This window comes from Brassica napus, chromosome C7, assembly GCF_020379485.1.
Source record: "Brassica napus cultivar Da-Ae chromosome C7, Da-Ae, whole genome shotgun sequence".
Classification (NCBI taxonomy): Eukaryota; Viridiplantae; Streptophyta; class Magnoliopsida; order Brassicales; family Brassicaceae; genus Brassica; species Brassica napus.
In genome coordinates this window covers 5534250-5552754 of record NC_063450.1, presented here as the reverse complement: position 1 = coordinate 5552754, position 18505 = coordinate 5534250, and positions in this window count along the sequence as shown.

Below are 18505 nucleotides of genomic sequence, written 5' to 3'. Positions count from 1 at the left end.
AGCACACTCGGACATGAACGTTGTGACGTTCTTCGTTCATTCGTTACGAATTGGAGTTGATTGGTGGTGTTGTGTTTTACTTGTCTCTTGACAGGTGGTGTTGCGGAAACGCCTTGCCCATATCAAAAGAGAAGTTGATAAAAAGATGGTGGAGAAGAGAAGTTGGTTTCTTGTGTTCTTCTGTGTCAAGCTTTGATCTGAGTTAAGTGAGATTCGGTTTGGATTAGATGGTGAAGGAAACAGAGTAATATGATGTGCTCGGCGTTAGCCCAAGTGCTACTGAGTCTGAGATCAAGACTCAGTTTGTTTATGACTAGATTTGATGGTTATATGTTCTTTTATGGAGTTCGTGTGTTTCATGTATTGATTTTGTATGTTTTGATTCTTTGATGGAAAAACATGTGGTATTATATGATTTATTTGTGTTTTATTAGAGTAAATTATATTTATTAATCTTATTGCAATTATATTATAAACATTATGCTTAAAAATTAAATTATCATTTTACAAATTTAGGGATATATAATTTTAACAAAGTGACTAGCTAGATTTATTTTTAACCTCTATACCCTAAATATATTTTTAATCTCTAAACCCTAAAATTAATCATAAAATATAAATTTTAAACTTTAAGAATTTATATGAATCAATATAAATATACTAATGTAACCTGAATCCATCTAATACCCTAAACCTTAACCTTCAAACTTAGATAATATAACAATGCAAAACTGATTTTATATAATTAATTAGATATAAAATCATCATTTATTGTAAAATAATTGTATTTTTAATTTATATGATTGAGTGTAAAATTAAAAGATAAAAATTGATTAATTAGAGTTTTGTTTTAAAATATTTATATATATATATACTAGTTTAGGGGTTCATATGTTTAGTGTGATACTATTATATCAAGTTTGGCGTAGTCAAACCTTAAACCCCTAAACTTTGCTCCAAACCCTAAACCCCAAAACTTAACCTTAAACTATAGACATATATCATAACCCAAATTAGTCATATACACTAAACTCTAACTAAAAATCTTAAAATTTTAAATGTATATCATACCACAGATCATATACCCTAAATCATACTTATATCATAAACTCACATCTTTAATCTCTAATTTTAAATATAAAAATAATATAAGTAGTTGTTAAAAAAAAAAATTTATATAACCAGTTGTTACAAAAGTTAAATTTTAAAATCTTAACCTCATACTTATATAGCTAAACTCTGAATCCATACTCCAAATTTCAAACCATATATAATAAACATAACCTTTAAACTTTAAATTTTAATATTTTAGTTCACATTTAATCATATACTTCATTCTAAATCTTAACCCTAAACCATAAACCAAATACCTCATATTAACATATATCATAATACATTAAATCTTAATTTTTAAATAAATTATATTCATACAAGAAAAACATACTACTCCAAACTAACAACATTTCACATTATACATTTACAAAATAAAATTAAACCACCAAATAATAAACCAAAAAATACAATCTAATCTTTTCAGTCAAACCCTAAACCATATATATATATATCATACCCCAACCAAATACCTCAACATATAATATTAATTAATAAATTTTTAAAACTAAACCGTAAAATATTGATTATAAAATCTTCGTTTTATTCAAACATCAATTTTAAAAAGTTATAAACCAAAAGTCATCAAAATGTTGAAAATAGAACAACAAAAGATAAAAACAAAGAGGAATTCTATTGGATAACTAATAAATAAAAAGGAAAATTACAGGCCAATCCGGTCTCATCACGCGGATCACTCTCTGAGCCGTAGGATACAAATAGATCAATGGATGAGATTTTCTTATTTTCTTTTTTCTTTTTCTTTTTTTCTCTATCTCTCTTTCTCGCTCTTATCTTCACAGATCTTTTTTTTAGATCTCTCCACCTTCGACAAATCTCTTTTATTTTACAGATCTCTTTTTCTTAATCATCTCATACACACTCATCACTGTCTTACTCTCCTAACCTCACTCACACACGATTCATCTCACAGACATCTCTCTGTTTCACTCTCATAATCTCTCTGTCTCACGCACGACACATCCCCAACCATCTTCTTCAGAAAGCGACGGTGGAGGCGCCAAAGCAATGGTGGAAGCTGCGGCAGACTCGTCTCTGGTCAAGCACTGCGTTGGCTTCACCTCCTCACCACCACCGCAGGTCAACTCACTTCACCTTCCTCTTATCTGCTCTCTTGTTCATCTTCTTATATATTTATGATTGATTTTGTTTTGTTTACAGATTTATTAAGGAGCAAGGGAAGGAGAAGCAGTGGTGTGACATAGCGGCGTTTCCGGATCAAGCGTGGTGCGGCGGTGAGGTGGTGGTCGTGCGGTGGAGATGCGAGCATCATGGTAGGCGGAGACTGAAGAAGAATGTAGTTTGGTGGCCGTATTAGGTTTAGTTAGGGTTAATTAGTTAACCAATTTGTAATTCTAAACCAATTTGTAATTGTACCATTTTGTAATTGTAAACCATGTAAACCAAAATTCAATTTATGAAAATACCAATTTATTGTTACAAAAAAACAATTTATTATTTTTCATTAACTAAACCGATTTAATTATAAATTAATCTATAATGTGTTTTTATAAAAAGAAATTAAATGTATATTCTGGATAATTTTTTTTATAAATAAATATATATATTCAGTGGCACTGAAAATGTGTTATTAAAAATAATGTTGCAACATGACCAAAATGCCATAGAAATCTACGTAATAGCAAGAAAAATGTGTTATAAAATATGTTATTATAGGAAGAAATTAACGTTACAACATCTGTATTATTTATAGCACACGGAAAACGTTACGATAGATGGGGGTCTATTATAGCTGCGGCTGTCACGGCGTTCTTCGAAACGCTACGAAAACGATATGATAGCGTTTTTCGGGTGCTACTAATGCCGATTTTTCTTGTAGTGAACGTTGAATCCCTGAGACGTTGGCAACCCTTCAATGAAGTCAAACGTTATATCATCCCACACACGATCAGGCAAGGGCAAAGGCTGTAAAAGTCCCGCATGTGATAGTGTAGAGTTCTTATGGGTTTGACAAACAGAGCATTCTGACACATACTGCTGAATACGTTTGTAAATTCCCTCCCAATAAAATGATTGTTGCACTCTCTTCAGTGTTTTCAACACACCTGAATGTCCTCACAACTTAGAATCATGACACTCGCTCAAGATAATAGGAATAAACCACGACCCCTTCGGTATCATCAACCTACGCTTATACCATAATCACCCCTCCAAAATCTGATAGTTAGGATTACTCAATTCCCCCTTCTTACACTTCTGAAGTAGGCTCTGAATCTACTCATCAGTCTCAATCTCCTTATACACATCCTGTAGCTGTAAGATCGACGGAACAGTTAATGCCAGCAATTGAGAACTAGCCATTCGAACAGGTGATTCCAACCAACGAGACAATCCATCTGCTGCCTTGTTCTCGCAACCTGGCTTGTATACTATCTCAAAATCAAATCCCAGCAACTTGACTAACCACTTCTGATATTCCATGTTAACCTCGTTCTGCTCTAAAAGAAATTTCAAACTCCTCTGATCAGTATGCACCAAAAACTTCCTGCCAAGCAAATAATGTTTCCATTTCTGCACAGCCATCACTACCGCCATTAATTCCCTTTCGTAGGCCGGCTTCAACTGCTCTCTCGGTGTTAAAGCGTGACTGAAGAAAGCTATGGGGTTCTTATCTTGCATCAGTACCGCCCCCACACAAAAACCCGAAGCACCTGATTCGATAATGAATGGTTTATCAAACGCAGGAAGAGCCAACACCGGAGTAGTCACCATTGCAGTCTTCAAACGTTCAAAGGCCCTCTGTGCTTCAGCTTGCCACAGAAAGTGCTCCTTCTTCAACAAGTTGGCTAATGGTTTATCAATCACTCCATAATCTCGTACAAACCTACGGTAATAACCCGTAAGGCCCAAAAACCCTCTGAGTTGCTTAACCATAGTAGGAGTAGGCCACACTCGCATAGCTTCTGTCTTCAAACTATCTGTAGCCACGCCTTTAGTTGAAATAATGTGCCCCAAATACTCAACTTGAGCCATCCCAATCACACTTTTTTTTTTATTCGCAAGCAATTGCTGCTCTCTAAACACCTGCAGAACCAATTTGAGATGCTCCACATGTGCTTCCATCGATCTACTAAACACCAATATGTCATCGAAGAAGACCGAAACAAACTCCCTCAGAAACGGTTTAAACAGTTGATTCATCAGCCCTTGGAAAGTAGCTGGAGCATTAGTTAAGCCGAAAGGCATGACTAAAAACTCATAGTGGCCTTCCAAATTACGAAAAGCTGTTTCAGCTACATCTTCCTCCTTCATATGTATCTGATGGTACCCAGAACGGAGATCAAGCTTTCAAAAGACCGAGGCTCCATGTAACTCATCCAGAAGTTGGTCTATCACCGGAATGGGAAATTTATCTAGAACTGTTGCACGGTTGAGAGCTCTATAGTCCACACAGAAGCGATGGGAATTGTCTTTCTTCTTCACTAAGATCATTGGACTGGAAAATGGACTGTTGCTCGGCCTGATGATACCTGCCCCCAACATATCAGCCACCATCTTCTCCATAACCACTTTAGTAGCATGCGGGTATCTATAAGGTCGAACTGAAACAGTATTCACACCAGGCGCCAAAATTATCGAGTGTTCTTTACCACGAACTGGTGGTAAGCCCTGTGGTAAAGCAAAGACGTCAGACCACTCCTGTAGAAATTTTTGAACCTCCAATGGTATAACGGAACTCATTGATGCCAAGTTAGAGCCAATGTTAAAACGTTCACTCTGATTAACACCGGAATAACTAGCATGATTCAATGACTTAAGGGATAAACGTGGACAATGTAAGCTCATGTCTCCAACCAAAGTCACTTTCTCCCCACCATAAACAAAAGAGAGGACCTGCTCCTTCCAATCCACCTCACATTTGCCTAAAGTTTCAAGCCATTGAATACCCAGGATAACATCAACTGATCCCAACTCTAGGGAGATGAAGTATGATGTGAAGTTAGTTGAACAGAGCTGGAAAGGAACCGCAGTGCAGACTCCGTAACCATTAACAATCACTCCATTTCCTAACAGCACATCCAGGCTACTAGCAGCACAAACTTTCAGTTGTAGCCTCTTCACAACCTCTGGTGAAATAAAGTTGTGGGATGCTCCACTGTTGAGCATGACTATCATCTCCTCATTCCCTATTAACCCTCGTAGCTTTGTTGTTTTAGGAGACTCAATTCCCAAATAAGCGTTGAGAGAAAGGGTTCGCATCTCTGAAGTAAAAGCTCGTATTTCCTCATGAATTTTGACTTCAGAATCTTACACCAACTCCACTTCAAATCCGTTGATTACGTTGAGAATACGAAACTCACGCTTTGGACACAATGCCTCATGAGCCTTCGACCATTTATCTCCACATTTAAAACAAAGGCCCTGTCGTCGCATAGAGTCCAGTTCCGCATCAGAATGGTGCTGTCTAGGTCTTTGAAAAGGCTTAGACGGTGGAATGTTCTCCTTTTGTGTTTTTGGATCCAGCACCACTGTCTTCTGATTATTGTTGTAATACCCCACATTACGAACGTTGTTATTGACCACCGCTTTCTATTGTTTTGTTTCCACCTTAGGTGCAGCACCCAAGACCTTACAAAACGAACTAGACTCCATCTTCATCACCGCAGCAATGTAATTCGAAAGATCTTGAGGTTCCTTCATTCGAATCACCTCCTTCATCTCTTGACTCAACCGAATATAGAAAATCCTCTCCAAATGGTGATCATCTAACCCCGGAACTTTAGCAGAAAGATCCTCAAACTCAGAGACATACTCAGCCACTGTCCCAGTCTGACGAATCGAGAATAAACGCGTGCTAGGCTCATCTTCAATGGACTCTGAAAATCTCACAAACATCCGTTGTTTAAACTCTCTCCAATCCATAAAACCACCTCGACGCATCACCCAAGCATACCACTTCTTCAACGCGCCTCTCAATGATAATGGTACCAAATCCAATCTCGATTCTTCATCATAGCACCCCAATTCAAAGAAATATTCGACATCAACCATCCATTATCCGACTCCAGTACAATCACAACTCGGCATCTCAATCTTTTTCAACATATTCTCTCGATTATCTAGATTCAACAGATCTCTCCGATAACCTAGTGAAGGATCTTCCTGAAACCTGTCAAAATTTGAGTTCCATACCTGAGAACGAGATGACGATAGCATCACCGGATCTCGGAGCGGAGTTTGATTCGGAGAAGAATCAATAACCGGTTGCTTCCCTAACGCCTTAAGCACCGCCGCGAACTTCGTGTCAAGCTTCAGATCCATCGATGAAAGCTTCATATCCAACGAATCGACTCTCGATTCCAATGAATCGAATCTCTTATCCTTCGCTTCCGCATCCTTCGATAATCGATCATAAGCTCCCATCAAAAACTTCAACTGACCTTGTACCTTCGAAGAAACTTCCGTCAACATCTCAGAATCTTCAGATTTCGCTGCCGAATACATCGTTGTTCACCGCGTTTGATCCGATCCTAGTTTCACCGCACCAATGATAGATTTATTATAGATCTAACTCTTGTAACTAACTCTGGAATCACTCTTTGTATTATGTATATGGAAGTACATGATTGCAGAATGTCTACGATCTCATGACGATCGCTCCGTGACTCATATCGTCAACAGAATACAAACCAAATCAAGCATGAAGAAAATACAACAACTTCTAAATGTATTTATATGATTTATTTGAGTGATCCTTCAGGTAAAGACTTTGACTACGCTAGAGTCTTTACTCCCTTCTCCACTTCCTCCATGTCATCCTCCAAGTTGCTCTTCTCGAAATCTCCCTCCAAATTTGAATATAACTGTTCATCCACTTCTCTAATTCTTCCACGTTTTCTCTTCCTCTCATAAGCCTTCCTATACTTATCATCTGTTCTCTTTGTTTTCTCGTTAGCTTCTTCCTCTTCTGTATTCTATCTCTGCATCAGATTTTGAAAAACCAGTGGGATAGGTTCTGCTTCCTTTTTTACAGACTCCATTCTAGATAATAGAGCCTCTTAATCAGCGTGGATGTTGTTTCTTGTTTTTTTTTTTATCTAAGCCACACAATATATGATACAGTTAGCACAATGAATTAACTAATGGTAATGAATGACTCACCAAGAAGCTTTGAAATTAATACGACAACACTCTCACCTTTGTAGCCCTTTGGTGAATTGAAGTCTACAGCTTGTTTGACTCAGCAAATTGGCTCTTCTAGGCAATTTTGTCCATCGCTTGGTGAGTAAGCCCATAAAGAGTCATCACATCAGTGATCTCTACATACTGACTAGTTGTGATGATGTTATCTGCACTAAACCCAAAGGAAGCCTTGTAAGCTTCTAACTCCTCTATGTATTGCCTTGTCTGCCTGTTGTGGTTCCCATTCCCATAACCATTCGTCGGGTACACATATGAATCCTTGGACACATCTGAAATTCAAACATAGTATATCCTTCCATATTTCTTGACACTAGATAGAGACATTTTTGGATTAATCACAAAACAAAGAGTTATGCATCTATACTAGCTTGGTTTATGGCATCTTTGGATAATAATTTACAAACCCTGATCACATGAGAGACTTATATCACAAATGCATCTCTGTCAGATATATGTTCTGCTGTCAAATACATGCCTGGTTCTTTGATTCCTTGCAAGACACTCCAGTGAATATACCCACATACAAACATTTTTTGGTATATATAACTATAACATATCATGTGTATTTAATTCCCAAATGAATAATTTTTTTTCCAAGTTTAACATCAGAAATTATCATAATCAATATGTACTCAAGGGAGTATTATTCAAAGACAAGCTGGCATGCTTTTGATCCTTTGGTTGCATATTCTAGCTTGTTAAAATTTCATTCTTCTTTCCAGATACATATGAGAATGGGGCCATCTTTAAAAAAATCACGTTTTCTAGAACGCATTTTTCGGTTGTATTTTTTTTATTTGTACCTTTGTAATTTCTCAGTTTGAAAATGCCAAACATTTCCCAATGCTATAGTCAACATTGGGGAACAAAGCATTGTTAGTTCAAGTGATCCATCCAGTTTAAACTATATTAAACATAATGTTACAATTCCAACTTAAGAATATGATATTTTGGAGTGCATTTGAGTATGAAGCTTTGTAGATTCCATCACAATGAAAAATCATTTAACCATAGATTAAATCTAAAGTGGATTCAAACTAACTGAATCTGGTTAGATAGATAGTCATCTAGAGTTAACAACTAGTATAGTTGTATAACATTATGAATATATTAAAAGGCAATTTCAGTGCCAAAATAGGGGAAAGGGATTCTGAAATTTTGAAATCACCAACTACATATTCATACATGAAAAGCAATGAATAAGTAACAACTTTATATTTAAAAATTACATCATTTTTTTTTTCATTTTTAGAAGGTAGCATTATATCTTTTGCAATAAGATTTTTGAATGGTAAGCCAAAAGATGAAAAGCAAACTTTAGGATGGGCGAACAATATCTATTATGTCAGTCCATCATATGTTTTTATTATTTATTGCATAATGTGTTACTTCAAATTGCTTTATACATGAGGGTGCAAACATCACTTACATGTCGATCATTTGTGAAGTCTTAAGAAAATTGTTATAAATTGCTTGATCGATAATTTTTAATTTTATTTATTTTAGTTTAGATTTAAAATAAAAAAATTAATCTAGAACCATTTAATATTACTTGCCAAATAATCTAAATTATATTACAAATAATTATTTATAGTAACCAATTGTTGAAATTATAAAAAGAATAATAACGTTCGATCAATTCTTTTTTATATTTATAAACTAAATAATATAATAGACAAAACTTTTATAATTTTTAATTATTTTAATTAGATCTAAAACAAAAGGTAAGTCAAAACTAATTATTATCACTTGTCAAATAACCTAAATGATATTACAAATAATAATTTATGGTAGTAAATTTTTCAAAATTATAGAAAGTGTAATAATTTTGATCAATTCTTCTTATATTTATATACTAAATAAAATAATGAATATAAATTTATTTATAGAAATCGATATAATGATTTCATATTCATATAAAAAATATAGTGTATCTGTAATAATTATTAATCACTTATAGTGTCCATATGCTTTATAAATAATTAGGCTTTGAAGATTGGACGGATTATATTTAACGGAACATGTGAGAACTTTGAATTAAAATTGTTTTGCATTTAAGTCAAATAATATTGTGAATAAGGTAATGTTATGATTGAAAAGAGTTATAAGATGGATTTTTGGTTCATTGATTGTATGGTTTGTATTATTATTTAGAGAGAAAATAAATATTTGGCAAAAAAATAAGTAAAAAATTAGGAAGACATTAGCAAAAAATAAATAAAAAACGAAATGATAACAAGAAAAATAAGATGCCAAAAGAAGATGCATAAAGAGAGGTTAATGTGATAATTACATATATAATTCATCAGGTTCTTGTCAACTCATATAGATTGCACACATAAGGTTAAACAATCGAGATATAAGCATCACCTACATTTTTATAACCCTTATAGTCCATAATGTTTTTCGAATTCAAAGACAAGCTGACATGCTTTTGATCCGTTGGCTGCGTATTCTAGCTTGTTAAATTTCATTCTTCTTTCCAGATACATATGAGAATGGGGCGATCTTTAAACAAGTCACGTTTCTAGAACACATTTTTCCGTTGTATTTTTTTTATTTGTATCTTTGTAATTTCTCAATTTGAAGATGTCTATATGCTATAGTCAACATTGGGGAACAAAGCATTCTTAGTTCAAGCGATCCATCAATTTTAAAAGATATTAGACATAATGTTACAATTCCAACTTAAGAATATGATACTTTGGAGTGCATTTGAGTATGAAGCTTTGTAGATTCCGTCACAATGAAAAATTATTTAACCATAAATTAAATCTAAAATTGATTCAAACTAACTGAATCTGGTTAGATAGATAGTCATCTAGAGTTAACAACTAGTATAGTTGTATAACATTATGAATATATCAAAAGGAAATTTCAGTGCCAAAATAGGAGAAAGGGATTCTGAAATTTTGAAATCACCAACTACATATTCATACATACATATTCATACATGAAAAGCAATGAATAAGTAACTACTTTATATATTAAAAAAATTACATCATTTTTTTTTCATTTTCAGAAGGTAGCATTATGTCTTTTGCAATAAGATTTTTGAATGGTAAGCCAAGAGATAAAAAATTTAACTTTAGAATGGTCGAACCAAATCAATTATGTCTGTCCATCATATGTTTTTCTTATTTAGTGCATAATGTTTTACTTCAAATTGTTTGTTCCATATACATGAGGGTGCAAACATCTCTTTGCTAGATGAGTTATCTAGATGCAAGCCAAGAAATCATAGCTTCACATGTTATAAAGTGGTTCATCTTACACTCAAAGAAAAGCGCTTTAGTCATTGAGCATGACATTATGATGGTGACCTATAGGACGGACCGAATAATTACATTGAAAGAGAACCAAGTGTCGACTATTCACACTCTAGCACCGTCGTCCATTGGAATGAACACATTCTTTTTGGTAATCTAACGCTCTTTGTTATCATAAAGAATCTCTCTGTAGACCCCGAATTGACTTGTTGTCTTTGTAGAACTTGAATATCACATGCAAAATTTCATCCTTTGAGGATTCTGATTAGAAAGCCATGACCTTTTTTCAAGAATTAAAAAGACTAGTAGAGAGACTCGAAAGAGCAAGACTAATTTTGTTTAGAAAAACTATTTACGTTTAGTTGGTTTATATGGTTTAAAAGTTTGTACTTCCCATTATTTAAGCATTTAGATATTGGTTTTGTTCTTACGTATTTTCTTTTTTTGAAAGACTTCCACATATCTTCTTTTTTGAAAGACTTACACATATCTTCGTGCATACCATATATCATAGATCACATATTCAATTATACTAAGACACAACCTCTTACATCAAAAAACCATTAATTTATGCATTTTAAGGTCTCCATCGATACATTATGAAGCTGGAACTCCTTAAATCATGCCTTCGCGCTCTAAATAGAAAACATTGTGTGAAAATCACAAAGAAAACTTTGCTTTTTATTATATGGAAAATAGAATCAAGTCATTTTAACTCCCAACTCTGGAGAAAATTTGAGGCTGAATATGTGGCATCAAATAGTTGGTACCATATGGCTAGAGATGAAAAGAAATTTCTTTTGTTTAGGATCACATGATTAAGACATAAACTAGTGTGGAATGGACTCCTAACTCGGAGCCACAAACACAGTGGCAGCGAATCACTTTCGTTTCTTAAAGTGCATTCCCATAAAATGGTGATAATTGTTAAAAAGAAAATGTTTGATGATTATCTATTAGAGGAGATAAGGATGATGTCATATTTTGTCTTTTTCTTCTAAGTCGGTCACGTGGACCGACCTTGGATCACTATAAATAGGGGTCTCTTCTTCTTGTACGATAAGATAAGTTGAATGAAAAAGTCTTTCAACTCATAACTCTCTCTTTATTACCACTCAGAAATAAATCAATCTATAATAATAAATATAAACTAAACCTCAGCTTTTATTATACAACATGTTATCAGCACGAGGCTCTGACCAACTGAGGTTTATTAATCCGAAAGTTCTTAAACCAGCCGAGGTAATGTTTAAATTTATGTATTCCAATATATTTAATTTATTTAAATTTTATTATTATTTCGGAGTGAGAGGCTGGACCTTCTCCGTTTATTTCTCGGGATGATAGGTGTTGCCTTCCCCGACTGATCGTTATGGTAGGCTATGCCTTCACGATCAGAGAAACACGTGGTAGGCTTTGCCTCCATGAATAAAAAAAAATGTCAAAAATGGTAGACTAAGTCTCCTCGGACCTTGAAATAAGTAAAAGTCAAAATGGTAGACCATATCTCCTCGGACTTTAAAAAATGATCAATATGGTAGTCTATGACTCCTCAGATCATGTGGTAGGCTGAGCCTCCCGATTTTATTTATGTTATTTAAATTTCTGCAATTTAAATTTATGCAATTTAAGTTTATGCTTTTATTTTATGCATTTAATTTTTGCATTTAAATTATGCATTTAAATTCCCGTCTTTACTATATTTATAATATTATTCTATGAATACAGTTATCATGTCGAATTTGACAAAGCTCGAAATTAATGCCCTGGATATTACGGAAAATAATTATATGACCTGGGCAGTGGGTGCAAAAATGCACCTGAGAGGAAGCGGGCTTTTGGAAACCATCGATAGTTCGAAAACGGTGTCGGATGAGAAAAAGGCTAAAGCCATGATATTTTTACGACACCACATCCATGATGGTTTAAAGGATGAATATATTATGAAAGAGGATCCTTGTGACCTCTGGAAATCTTTAAAAGAGAGGTTCGATCACCAAAAATATGTGATCTTACCGAAAGCTAAACACGAGTGGATCCATCTCTGGTTCCAGGATTACAAAAGTGTTAGTGAGTTTAATTCCGCGATGTTCGGAATTACTTCGAGGATGATGTTATGTGGAGAGAAAATAAGTGATTATGATATGATCGAGAAAACTCTCTCCACGTTCCATCCTGAAAATGTAATCCTGCAGCAACAGTACCGGGTGAATGGATATACCCGTTACTCGGAGTTGATGCAAGTCCTCCTTGTAGCGGAGCAGAATAATCAACTCGTGACTTTAAACCATCAAGCTCGTCCCACTGGATCTGCTCCATTCCCTGAAGCGAATGTTGCATCATCCAGTTATGATAATAGAAGAGGACGAGGTCGTGGACGTGGTGGAAACCGTTATCATGGTCGTGGAAGAGGACGAGGAAGAAGATTCCGTCCCTATGATGAAATAAATAATAAAGACTTCCACGAAAATGAAAGGAATGAAAAGGGCCAGAATGATAAAAGGCAAACGGGAAAAGTTTGCTACAGATGCAGCATGAAAGGTCATTGGGTACGTAACTGTCGTACGCCAAAACATTTAGCCGATCTGTATAGAGAATCCCAAAAGGGAAAAGAAAAAGGAAGAGGTGAAACAAACTTCATCTCTGATGAACCTGGGCCATCCTTTCATGGTTTAAACGATGATACTCATCTCGACGTATCAGATTTTCTGGTTGAGCCAGAGAGTATCGATGAGTGATGCAGATCGATGTGATATAAGTAGACTGTATTATAGTATCTATATCTTTTGTTGTAAGATATATGTTATGTTTCATGTTTAATGTTTAATAATATATGTTTTATATTCAGAAAATGCCAAACTTTGAGACTATGGATGGAGATTTGTGTTTGGCAGATAGTGCGTCAACGCACACGATAATTAAAGATAAGAAATATTTCTCCATTCTCAAAATAAGAGATTACGCTGGAAGCGTAAGTACAATATCTGGTAATGCAAAGACTATTATGGGCTCTGGAAGAGTGAAATTTTCAATGCCAGGGGGAACAATATTTGAAATAAGTGATGCATTGTATTCCCCCGAGTCTCATAGAAACTTGTTAAGTTTTAAGGATATCCGAAAAAATGGATATCATATTGAGACTATGAGTAAAGATGGCATTGAATTTCTTTGCATTAAGTCCGAGAGGAAACATATATTGGAAGAGTTAAGAATGTTATCCTCTGGACTATATTGTACGAAAATAACCATGAGTGAGCCCTATGCCGTGGTAAACATGAAGTTTACTGATACATTTAAAATATGGCATGAGAGGCTAGGACATCCTGGTTCAGTCATGATGAGAAAGATAGTGCAAAATTCGAATGGCCATCCGTTGAAAACGGAAAAATTTTGCAAACGGGCGAGTTTACATGTAATGCATGTTCTCAAGGAAAACTTATAACTCGGCCATCACCAGCAAAAGTAGGCATTGAATCACCAATGTTTTTGGAAAGAATACATGGTGATATATGTGGGCCGATCCACCCACCGTGCTGGCCGTTTAAGTATTTCATGGTATTGATTGACGCATCTAGTAGATGGTCAAGTGTGTCTCTTTTGACGACACGAAATACGGCTTTCGCAAAGTTCATTGCCCAGATAATAAAGCTGAGAACGCAGTTCTCAGAATATGCCATTAAGAAAGTAAGGCTTGATAATGCTGGTGAATTTACATCGCAAGCCTTTGATGATTATTGTATGTCAATGGGGATTGATGTGGAGCATCCAGTTCCCCATGTGCATACACAAAATGGCATGGCCGAGTCATTGATAAAACGGCTGCAGTTGATTGCAAGACCGTTGTCTTGAGAACGAAGCTCCCAATTTCTGTATGGGGTCATGCTATATTGCATGCAGCTGCACTGGTTCGGTTAAGACCGAGTGCATATCATAAGTACTCCCCATTACAATTGGCATCTGGGCAAGAGCCAGATGTATCCCATCTCCGTGTCTTTGGGTGTGCGGTCTATGTTCTGATAGCACCGCCACAAAGAACAAAAATGGGCCCACAAAGGAGATTGGGAATATATGTGGGTTATACGTCACCAAGTATAATAAGATATCTGGAACCAGTACCTGGTGATATGTTTACGGCACGATTTGTCGATTGCCATTTTAATGAGGATGAATTCCAGCGTTAGGGGGTGGAATTAATAGAATTCCTAAAGAGATTAGTTGGTGTACACCGTCGTTGTTACACCTTGATCCCCCTACGAATCAAAGAGAGCTGGAAGTTCAGAAAATTGTGCATTTGCATAATTTGGCAAACCAGTTACCAGATGCGTTCACAGATACGAGAAGGGTGACGAAGTCATGTATACCCGCTGAAAATGTTCCATCAAGAGTTGATGTTCCTAAAGAACAAACTGATGGAAATAAAATGAATGAACCTAGGGTCCAGTTAAAGAGGGGGAGGCCAGCGGGTTCTAAAGATAAAAATCCCCTAAAGAAAAAGAAATTGGATGAACAAAGTAAGGTTCTAGAAGAACCTGATATTGAAAGATGTCTGAAAGAAGACATAAATAGAAAGGTTCCAGAAGAACCTGATACTGAAAAATGTCTGAAAGAAGGCATAAATAAAGATGATCCAGATGACGAGAAGGGAACAGAAAAGTATGAGATTTCCATCAACTACGCCCGAGATGAAAAGTTATGGATCAGAAATAAGATAAAAGATGTTGATGGAATGTTCTCATTTTCTCTGTCCAAAGAGATCGATCATGAAAATGATGATCCCGATCCAAGGTCCATTTTGGAATGTCAGAAAAGACATGATTGGGAGGAGTGGAAGAAGGCCATTCAAATTGAATTACTCTCCCTTAATAAAAGAAATGTCTTTGGACCTATAGTCATAACGCCTGAGAACGTAAATCCTCTTGGGTATAAGTGGGTATTCGTGAGAAAAGTAAATGAGAAAAATGAAGTAACACGATATAAAGCCCTATTAGTTGCCCAAGGTTTTTCTCAGAGACCGGGAATTGATTTTGAGGAAACGTATTCCCCGGTAATGGATGCAATTACGTTTAGAATTTTGATGAGCCTAACGGCGTCTAAAAATCTTGAGATGCATCTCATGGACGTTGTGACTGCATATTTATATGGATTGTTGGATAACGATATATATATGAAACTCCCGGAGGGATTGAAAATGCCTGAAGCATTGAAAGAAAAATCATGGGAGATTTGTTTGGTCAAGTTACAGCGATCACTTTACGGATTAAAGCAATCCGGACGCATGTGGTACAATCGCTTAAGTGAATATCTTTTAAGTAAAGGATATGTGAATAATGCGATATGTCCATGCGTTTTTATAAAGAAATCGTCATCTGGTTTTGTGATCATTGCTGTATATGTAGATTACCTGAACATAATTGGAACTCAAAAGGAGGTTGATGATGCTCGAACTCATATGAAAGAGGAGTTTGAAATGAAAGATCTCGGCAAGACAAAGTTTTGTCTTGGGCTCCAGATAGAGCATCTCCGAGAAGGGATATTTGTGCATCAATCAAACTATACGAAAAGGTTATTGAAACGCTTTCATATGGACAAAGCGACTCCTTTGAGTACTCCAATGATTGGTAGTTCTCTCAATGTTGAGAGTGATCCTTTTAGGCCCTGCGAAGATAGCGAGAAGATATTAGGTCCAGAAGTACCTTATATGAGTGCTATCGGTGAGCTGTTATATCTTGCAAACTGTACCAGACCAAATATAGCTTTTGCTACTAATCTACTGGCGAGATATAGTTCTGCTCCTACTCGCAGGCACTGAGACGGAATAAAGCATGTATTCCGTTATCTCCAAGGTACAGTTGATTTAGGGCTAATGTATTTTAGAAAACCCGAGTTTGGTATGGTTGGTTTTGCAGATGCAGAATACTTATCAGATCCTTATAAGGCTCGATCGCAAACCGGCTATGTTTTTACAATTGGTGAAACCGCGATCTCTTGGCGGTCCCAGAAACAAACTCTGGTTGCGACTTCTTCGAATCATGCAGAAACTATTGCGCTTCACGAAGCATGTCGAGAATGTGTGTGGCTTCGATCAATGAGTCACCACATACAAGAATCAAGCGGAATAGTCAATGAGAAAGAGCCGACGAAAATATTTGAAGATAATTCAGCTTGTGTTGCTCAACTCAAGGAAGGCTACATTAAGAACGACAGAACAAAACACATTCCTCCAAGATTTTTCTCATACGTAAGGGAGCTCGAGAAAAATAAAGAAGTGGACATTGAATATGTACGGTCATGCGACAGTCCGGCTAATTTGTTCACAAAAGCTCTTCCGACTGCAACATTCCGAAAACACGTTTACGGTATCGGAATGCGGCATTTGCATGACCTGTGACGAGAAAGTTAAGTCCACTATTTTCAGGAGGAAATTACGGTAGTGTACTCTTTTTTCCTTGTCATGGTTTTTGTCCCAATGAGTTTTTCCATGACTAGATTTTTAACGAGACACTACATAGTACAAAATAGATAATCAAGGGGGAGTGTTAAAAAGAAAATGTGTAATGATTATCTATTAGAGGAAATAAAGATGATGTCATATTTTATCTTTTTCTTCTAAGTCGGTCACGTGAACCGACCTTTGATCACTATAAATAGTGGTCTCTTCTTCTGGTACGATAAGATAAGTTGAATGAAAAAGTCTTTCAACTCATAACTCTCTCTTTATTACCACTCAGAAATAAATCAATCTATAATAATAAATATAAACTAAACCTCAGCTTTTATTATACAACAATAATTACTTTTGAGTAGGGATAAATTGTTGATTTCTCTAACAAGAGATGATATAAAATATTTATTTGAACACATATAGATAGTAACATAACGGCAGGACCGAGTATGGGTTCACTTCAGAATTTTACATCGTTGCTTGGCTTGTTAAAAGGTCGATTGATGTATCCAACTTTTAGTAACGGATACATCCCCAATGGATTGAATGCAACTTTCCTTCCTCTGGTCCTGAAAAAAATGGAAGTTCAATCGATGAATGAGACTCCTGGCACATTTCGTGTTGCAACGAAGCAGTAAGGTAACTTCAAGTCTCAGAACACAGGTCAGCTCCTCTTTAACAATCCATTGATTCATGTTATTATAATCAACCTCCCTAAGCAGTGATTGTTAGCAAGAAACGGAATCCTTAAGAAGGATTCTAAATACTTTACAACTTAGAAGACCTTAAGAACAGACCTAGCTGGCTTTGTTGTTGTTCTTGATCAGGCTCTCCTGAATCTGTTCTTTCTGACTTCTCTCAAGCTTCTTCCTCTTCTGCATTCTATCTCTGCATCGAGCTTGAAAAACCAGTGGTATAGCTTCTGCTTCTTTTTTTTACAGACCACACTCTTGATAATATAGCCTCTTCATCAACGTGGATGCGTTTCTTGGTTTGTGGTCTAAGCCACACAATATATGATACTGTTAGCACAATGAAACAACTAACTAATAGTAATGAATAACTCACCAAGGAGATTTGAGATTAACACGACAACACTCGCACCTTTGTAGCCCTTTGGTGAATGGAAGTCTTCAGCTTGTGATTCAAGATCAGCTTCTGATTTGGAGCTCGTTTGACTCGGCAAATTGGCTTCTCTTCGTAGAAGCTTTTGTCCATCGCTTGGTTTATATTAACTAAAACATATCTGTGTTTCTGCATATAAGAGAAAACAAGATAAAGAAAGTGTTACACTTTTACATTGTAACATAACGCTAGAAGTATGGGTTCACTTCAGAACGTTATTGATGTAAAATTCTTTTATAACGGACACATCCCCGATAACGTAAATGCAACTGTCAGGCCACGTCCTCTTTTAACAATCCAACGTTATAGACACAATATCCCCTTGGAAAAGTGGATGTCGGTAAGAGACGGAATTCTCAGGAAGCAGGACGAT